At 43.4% G+C, this 8,736-nt stretch overlaps 1 long non-coding RNA gene across 2 annotated transcripts; it reads left to right on the top strand.

Annotated features, from left to right (window-relative positions):
• The first annotated feature begins 1,306 nt into the window (after positions 1–1,306).
• LOC125539870 lies at positions 1,307–5,587 on the top strand. 2 transcript variants are annotated; one of them, XR_007297066.1, is made up of 4 exons: positions 1,307–2,214; positions 3,781–4,049; positions 4,513–4,628; positions 4,864–5,587. It is a non-coding gene; the product is annotated as an uncharacterized LOC125539870 (long non-coding RNA). The 2 variants fall into 2 exon arrangements; XR_007297067.1 differs by having other exon boundaries at positions 4,520–4,628; positions 4,864–5,585.
• Positions 5,588–8,736: the final 3,149 nt, after the last annotated feature.

Here is an 8,736-nt window from a genome sequence, read left to right as displayed (position 1 = left end):
ATCCCATCACTTCCGAGTTCCGGTTCGCTTCGGGTGTCAATGAATACAGTCAACTCTTCCTTTCTCCTTCCACAAGGAGCCTAGGGCTAAGTCTTCCTCCTCTCGATCTTTGCCGGCGAGGCTGTGGATTCATCTCCCCCTCTGCATGTCTCTCCGGCGGCCGATGTCGAGAGGGAAATCCTGATGCCTCGGCTCGGGCTAATAGATGGGTCATGTTTTTCGTCCTTGCAAGGACGGCGGATGGTAACGCTTCAGCTTTGAGTCGGTCTTTTGCTCTAATCCTCGTCGAGCTCATTCGTCGGGGCACATTAGACAGAGCTCTGGTTTAGATTCTTGTCGGCTCCTTGGGCTACAAGGTCAGGGTTTCTCATCATGTGTACATGACGGCAAGATTTGGTGGTAGGTTCTTCAAATTGATTCGAGGGTTGAACGACGATAAGTGTGGCGATGGGGTGTTGGTCCTTAGGGGTCGGCTTTGGCACGGGAGCGGCTTCATCGCAATGATCGTTCGGTTGTTCCAAGAACGCAATGTAATTTTTAGTATGTACAGTCTCAAGAGGAAAACATGATTAAATTATGAAAGAAAAAAAATAGCAAGCACACCGTGTCGGTGTATTAGTCAAACAGTAAAAAGCATGCAATGTGACATATCTACATTTCGTTTCTTTTCTTATTCTTTCTCCTCCACAAACATCATTTCAAATACTCATTAATATGAAGAAGGGCTGACCACACCAGCCATGTGGTGCTAACAGTGTCCGGGGAGCGACTTATAAACTAGCCCTGGCACGAAATCCTCTCCTGGTGTCGATTGGTAACGCTGCCCATGCTCGACTCCATCACTTTCTTCGATTGGTGGTCTCAAGCTATGGTGGCTTCTCCGGATAGCCTTAGGAAAGGCCTCAACTCCATCATCGCCCTCACCGTGTGGAATATTTGGAAGCACAGGAACGCGCCCATCTTCAACGGCGCTCAACCGTCTACTACCGGCCTGGTACAACTGATCAAGGAGGAGGTGAGTAGATGGGCCGCGGCCGGTGCTAGAGGCTTAGGAAGAATTTTACCTATAACCTGACGTTCTAGACTCGAGGATGAGCATCCTCCTCTGCTGCTCGCGTTGCACCCTCCCGAAAGCCATCTAGCGTACGTTCGCGAGGACTGCACTCTGTAAAACTGTTTCTTTTCTCACCTATCAATGAAATAATACGCTGCTCAGTGTATTCACGAAAAAAAAATATGATCCAGCTAAGCGGTATTGAACATATAAAGGATGAAGGACTGCGCCCAACTAGCGGCTGTGGCCACTTCTCCTTTTTTGCCGAGCGCTCTCTTTCCCCTTTTTCTCTCCCTCGTACTCTCCTTTCCTCGCCGCCGCCACTCCATCCTGGCCGCCTCCTCTCCTCGTCGAACCAGCCGCCTCCTCCCCATCTTCACGCGCAGCCTCCTCTCCCTCAAGCCCCGCCTCCTTCCCACCCTGGCTTCGCCTCTTCGGGGGGCGGGACGCAGTGGCTGTGATGATGGCAGATGGGGCGACAACGGCGGCGCTCCTCCTCTCCCATGGCGGTCGGCGGCGCTCTGGCCGTGGAGGCCTGCTCCTCATGCTCCTCTGATATGCCTCTTCGCCCCTGCCGAGGACGGCGGTGAGGGGCAAAGGGGCGCTGTCGTTCTCCCCCCTCAGCGTGTGCGTCAGAGACGGACGAGGAAGCCGGGCAGTCCGTCATGCCGTCGACGCCGTCCTCTCCTACCAAGGTCTGGATCCTCCTCCCCCTTCCCTCATGGCGGCGCCTGGATCCTCCTCCCTCTTCGCTTCCATGGCGGCACCCGGACCTGCCGCATCTTCCTCATCGTCAGTCCGAGGGAGAGGAGTGGCAGCAGCCAGACGCGCCTCGTCCGTGTCGCGTGGTGTCCCAGATGCGTCCGCCCCGTGCTCTGCCGATGCCTGTCTCACCCATCTACGGCCGAAGAAGGAGGGGAGGACTGGATGCCAACCGATCTGGAGGAAGAAGCGGACACCCGGACGAAATCGACGGCGAGATGCTTGGTGACATCCCTGGATAGGCTTCGTGGTGGAGGGCACGGCCTCCGCTGCCGGGTGCATTATGAGGCACTCGAGGGGTAGGGTCGCTTGCAGCGCAGGTGCCCGTCGTGTGTCCCAGCGGGGCACTTGATGCAGCTGCCGCAGGCCGGCAAGTTTGGCTGATTTCAACACTCAAGGTGAGCTTCGCCCAATCCTTCTTCCCCCCCCCCCCCCCCCCCCCCCCCCCCCCCCCCCCCCCCCCCCCCCCCCCCCCCTCTCTCTCTTTCTGCAACTCTGGAAGCTTGTGCAATGTGCTCTGCTTCCATCTCTTTTTTTTTGTTAAATGAATCTCAGAGAGCATGGTCTTTATGCTAGCATTACTGTCAAGGACCTCACCTTCCTATTGAATTGCTTATGTTTGTACAGCATGGATTTTTCAAAATTAGTTGCTTACATTGTGAATAATTCTATTAACTTTTAGTTGAAAAGAATCTGCCAGTGTTAAGAGTTCTTTCTGATGTTGCATGATGTTCTGATTTTGAACTTGAACGTGCTAACTGAATTTTGCAGTGCAAACTGAACTTTTCAAATTAACTGAATTAACTAAAGTTTATGGATTTCTCGAAAAGGTAAAGCACTACCTCAGTATTTCTGTATTAGAGGGTGCCCCTGTTGTTTCTTGGTATCATTACTAGCAAGTGTCATATGAGGTGTGTGTGCCTTGCCTGCCATCATGATTCATGAGGTGTGTGTTTACCTTTGTTTCAAGAAGGTAAACCACACAAAGGAAATCTATGTATCATAAAAAAGAGGATGTGCATGTGTCTTGTAGGGTTGATGGATTGATTGATCACCACACAAAGTAAGTAGTTTGGGGAAAGAATGATGTTGGACTACTAAAATCAAAGAAAATATTCCATGAATTTGTCACTGGAATGGCTTGTAAAATGGTGCAGTGCCATCTTGTCTCTAGAACAGCTTATAAATGGTGTGCACCCCATTTTTTTAGAAATTGAAACTACTCCAGTGTCCAGTGTTAGCTAAGAGCTAAGATGAGTACAAGAATTTTCTGTAGAGATTGTTGCAAGGAGGCATCTCTGTCCAGTGTTAGCTAAATTTTATTGGTCTCGGCATTGGTCTATCTATGCATTGGTCTCACATCTTATTTTCAGAACATTTGAGTACTCTTCAAATATGCATACACTGCATATTTTCAGTGATAGTCTGAAAATATGCATACACTGTACAGCAGCATATTGAAAACATTCAGGTTTTAGTATAACTGAATTTTCTGTTACATACACTCTGCGCTTCTTCTTTAGCTGAATTTTCTGTTACATACACTCTGCGCTTCTTCTTTAGCTGAATTTTCTGTTACATACACTCTGCACTTCTGCTTTAACTGAATTTATTTTTCAAGTTTTGTACATCAGCTTACTGAAAACATTCAGTTATTGACAAATCATGACATTACAATCTGACAAATCATGCATGCAAAAATCTGACCAAGTGTAAAAGCTTGTCAAAGCTCTCATTCCTTGTTATGTTATAAACTGAATGCCAAGATAGATTCCTCAATGTACACATTGTTTCACTTTCTGAGCACTGAAATCTGTATATTTTAGATAAAGTAGCATTTGCCAATAGAAGTCATGGTTGGATCAACATATTTTTCCGCTGAACCTTGGCATATTTAGAGCTTTCTATATATTTTAGATTTTCTTTCAGCGAGTTTCTCTGAGGATGTGTCTTACTTAATGCAGGTAAATTATCATAACCATGGAATGACACATACTGATCTCAGCCTGGAGAATGTTCATGTAAGGGCCAGTACACAAGCATGTCTACTTTGCCATATGGATGGTGGATTTAGAGGACAAATTTATGCACCAGCTTTGAGTTCCATGACGTTGCGCCGACTATGTGGAACCCAATGATTCATAGTGATGTATTTTCTTCTTCGAGAGAGAGGACTGTGCAATCAGAAGTACAATATGTGATCATCAAGTGTAAGAGATGGCAAGAATATGTGGTATGTATTTCAGTCTGCGTATTAATGAAATGTATTGACCGTTCATGCTGCTATAATAAGCTCGATGATTTCCTATGGAAACAGAAAAACACTTGAGAAGCATCTTAGTTTTTATGTACTGAGATTTTAGAGGCTATTATTGACATTGATTTCCTTTATGCTAGAGATGCTGGTAACAAATCTACATCAGAACATACTTTGGTTTAATTCTTGGTTAGCACTTATCTGTTCTTTGCATTGAAAGAACTCATTTGTTTCAAAAAAAAAAACAAGATAAGAAATATTACAGTCTTAATTGGCGCAGTTTGGCCCTTTCATCACTTGGTATATAGTATTTTGTAGATACACCAACAATGAATTTTCTTAGATACATTACAAATGATGAATTAGGGCCTTGCCCCATTTGGTGTATTTTGTTACTATCAATATTCTGACTATGCTGTTGGCGATGGTGGAACTGGAGGGTACAGATGCGGCGGCGACAACGTCGACTTCGGTGAGATGGCTGGTGGACCAAGGACCAATCCTGCATTTGCTTTATAATATGAAGTAATGTCGATGTGTGATGTTAACATCATGGTAACTCCCCTCTCCCATGCTTAGACACCCCAGTGCAAGCAGAATGTTCCAAATAGATGGTCAAGTGCACTACATATACTGAGGGTTTGAAACTGGTAGCTAAGATCAGAAGAAGCAATAAATATACAGATTATTCACGGCACTTTGGGTTCAGATAATTTTATTTGTTATTTGGTCGCTTTGGCTATGTGGAAATGATAAGATTTTTAACGATAAAAATACTTCTCTTGTGTAGGTTATCTACAGATGTATGGGTACGCTCCGTTTATGGTCGTCTCTATAACGTGTGGAGTATCGAGACCTGTTTACGGAGGTGTGTACACGATTGGAGGCCACGACGAGGGATACTTTTAACTGACATGGATGACCGCATGATCTTCGGATTGGTCCTCCTACGCTTTAGGCGTTATACAGACTCTTTGATTAAGTGTATTTCGCCTTTTTCTGTTGTTTTTTTTGGAACGTGGACTTGGTTATGGCTATGTGCATCTCAATTATGCAGAGGCCGGGTGTAATGCTTAAGTATTTTAAGTAATAAAGCACCTTTTATCAAAAAATAGTCAGATTTGTTTTTGTTTATCCATATACAACATCATGTCTGAGTTCATCATCTTCTGATACTGGAAGAGGATGCACTATAAGTTATAAAGCAAGAAAGTAAAACATGGATTTCATTTACTTGAGAGAAGATCTGGCCATGATATACTGCTACGTGCCAGACTAAAAGTTCAACAAATGATCACGAGCTTAGTGTCTGCCGTTTATGATGCCTATTTTGGAGATACTGTGTCCCGTTTTTGGAAAAATATTTTGTTCAACTACATAATAATACAGGAAGTTTTCCCATTCTTTTTTCCTTTTCCATTTGGGTAAGGCCTATATATATAGTGTTACCTTAGTGGCAAATTTGTATGGTATTTTTATTGCTTCTTTGCTGGATCACGGATCACATTCAGAATATCAATTTGTAGCCTAGCTTCAAACACTTGCTTACAATGTCTTTCTCTTTGTGACCAGTCCGCCGTGATGGAAAACGTTAATATTCCAACAAAAGTGCTTCCGGATGCTACGATGAGAGAGCTTGGCCTTCCAAGCGCAGCTTACTCAACACACAAGGCAAGGACCTCGAGGCAAGTGTTTAATTCTATCCATTGAGTACCAGCTAAATAATGAACTTGCAAAGACATTAATATCCATCTATGTCTATGAAACTGGATGAGTCTGAAGATTGGCTGGCAGACGAACCTCTTAAATACATGGAAGCCTCTTACAACAAAGTGCTGCAAGACATCAACTATGATAAGTTGCAGTTGGTTCAACAAAAAGTAAATCTCTGGAACACGAGCTGAAAGAAAAAGATGGAATCACAGACTATCTGAGCAGCAGCTGGTGGATGATGTCTATGGAAGGCATTTCTGCTTTTGCCAATTACAACCCGCCGAAACACACCCACCATGAAGAGCAGCTTAGATGATGAGGTCATTTTCGACACGGCTGGTACAGGCTCTACCTGATCTAAATACTGCATATCTTAGTTACCATAAGCTAGGTGACCAAAGCTATCTATATGATGCATGTCTGTCTATCAGCTAATCTCATCCCTTTCTTTTGGCCTATGTTCTTATTTGACAAAGCTGAAGGAAGCGCGTCCAGATTAGTTCTCTGGATGGTGAGGTTAGATTAATTGACCACTATTTCTATTTAACTTCTCCTGTACACAATATTCACAAGTTCATGTATTAAGTACATTTTATTGTGTCACTTGTATTTACTCCTTTTTTAATGCAAGTTTACAGCTACTCGGAGTTCCTAATTGCAGACTCAACTATCTTGACTACCGATGATCTAATTTGTGGCATTAATTATTACCTTAAGAAAATATTTGCATTTAATTTCGCTTATATATAGGGGCATAAGTTCTTACCAAATGTACTCAAATATACAATTACTGAAAAAATGCAAATATTTTCAACACGAACATGGTTTTAAACGGGTCTTTGCGCCATTTGGCGCAACTGGTCATCTAGTGGTACTAACAAAGGCGAAACACAACGTTGCATCTGCGGCTCCACGGTTGGGCCATAGCCCTGTACTCTTTGGGTGTTCGTCCTAGCAGCAGAATGGAAGGAAGTGCTTACAGGCGACGGCCCAGCATTGACTTTTCCCTGGCTCAGAATCTGCTTCGTCCATGCCGTCTGTGTCTGTCCCTGGCTCCCTGCAGCAAGCAGTTGGTTTTACCCCTCAAAAAAAAAAAAGCAAGCAGTTGGTTTTCCTATCATGCCAAATACGGAGTAGATGCTACATGCAGCAAATCTCTCCGAAGTAGACTATATCATTCGCAAAGGGGGACTTAGCAGTTCGTCATCCAAGGTGCGAATTATTTCTCGTACTTACGAACTGAAACCAGAGGCTAACGCACATCTTCGCCATGCCGTTCTTCACTGGTGGGATATATTTTTTCTCTAGCAGGTTATTTGTGGTCGATTGTGTCTTTTTGGTTTCATCAGTGTTGGATTCTTTTGGCAAAGGGTGGATTTTATTGACTCAAAATGAAGCATTAAAGGGATACAATCACAATAAGCACACATCCGACCTCTGAATAGTCATGATGCACACAAGTACACAACCAATATCAACACACACAAAAAAAACACCGGCAAAGAGCAAAGTCATACAAAACTCATATCCGTACCAACCATCTCTTGACAGTACAAGCGCAATGAGAAAGTTTCTACAATAGTGACGCGTTCATGAATGAAACGACGCTCAAACGTCGTCGTCACTAGATCCAACCAACAAAGGCCAGACTCTAGGTTTTCACCCTAAGAACACGTCCGAGCACATCCGAGCAATGCCTTCATCCAGGTAATGACGCAAAAACATTGCCATCGCCAGGTATAACCAATTCGGGTCAGACCTAGGGTTTTCACCCCAGAACTCGAGACCGGGTACTCGAGAAGCACCACCAAATTGAAGTCATCATGTTGTCGCCACCACTTTCTGCGATCCCAGCAACTACAAGTGTGGCACAGTCTTTACGTTCCAGCATGACTGTTGCTGCACAATCATCTCCTCCGCGTCAAGCCGCCATCCATAGAATTTATCTCACCGCTGAATGCAAAATTGGCCAGATTCAGAGCCACTGAAACTCTCAATGGAGCCTTCTAGTTACATCACACAACCTCGCCAGCCATCTGATCTAAAGAAAAAAAATTCTCATGAAGACCCTTGAATGGCCACCGCAATCCGCCGCTCGAGTGGCCAAACTGTGCCGCCACGGTCAGGACAAAAATCACCCCGTCGCATGGATGGGATGAACCACCTGCGGCCAAGTGACAAGCATCGGCTAACCGATCTAAGTCCCAAGGCGCCACCACCAACCCCCTTTGCCCTTGTGATCTGCCAGCGGCAACAACAAGGTGCACCAAAGAATGCAGATGACCCTTATCACCAACGCTGCCGTGCTCAACGTACTGGACAGCCGGAGGAAGCTTCTGTCCGAACCTGAACGACCTTGACCGCAGGCTGCTTGAGGAGGAAGGCCATTGCCAAGGCGTCACCATGTTTTCCTTTTTTGTTTTATTTTACTTTATTTATATTCTCAGATATTCTATATTACAAAAAATACTTCACATAAAACATTTAAAAATGATTAATGTGTATACAAAAAAATACAACGTGAAAATTGTATACAAAAAATGTAGATCATGTATTTATAAGATGTTAATCCAAGAATTCGAAAACAATGTTGAACAAGTGTTTGAAAAATGTTAAAATAATATGGAAAATATGTTGACCGTGTATCCAAAACATGTTAAACTTGTATTTGGAAAATGTTAAATGTGTCTAGAAAAAATGTTGACCATGTATTAAAAAATGTTAAACTTGTCTTTCAGAAATCTTAATCAAGCATTTGAAGATATGTTGAACAATTATTTTTAAAATGTTATTCAAGCACTTAAGAATGATAAATGTGTATACAAAAAATGTTGACCATTTATTAAAAATCATAAAAGAAGTTGATAATGTATATATAAAATGTTAATCAAGCATTTTAAAAAAATGTTGAACAACTATTTGAAAAATATTTATCAAGCATTTAAAAAAT

Source organism: Triticum urartu, chromosome 2 (assembly GCF_003073215.2).
Source record: "Triticum urartu cultivar G1812 chromosome 2, Tu2.1, whole genome shotgun sequence".
NCBI classification, from domain to species: Eukaryota; Viridiplantae; Streptophyta; class Magnoliopsida; order Poales; family Poaceae; genus Triticum; species Triticum urartu.
Note: the sequence above shows the minus strand (reverse complement) of the source record. Positions and strands in the feature narration are given on the sequence as shown.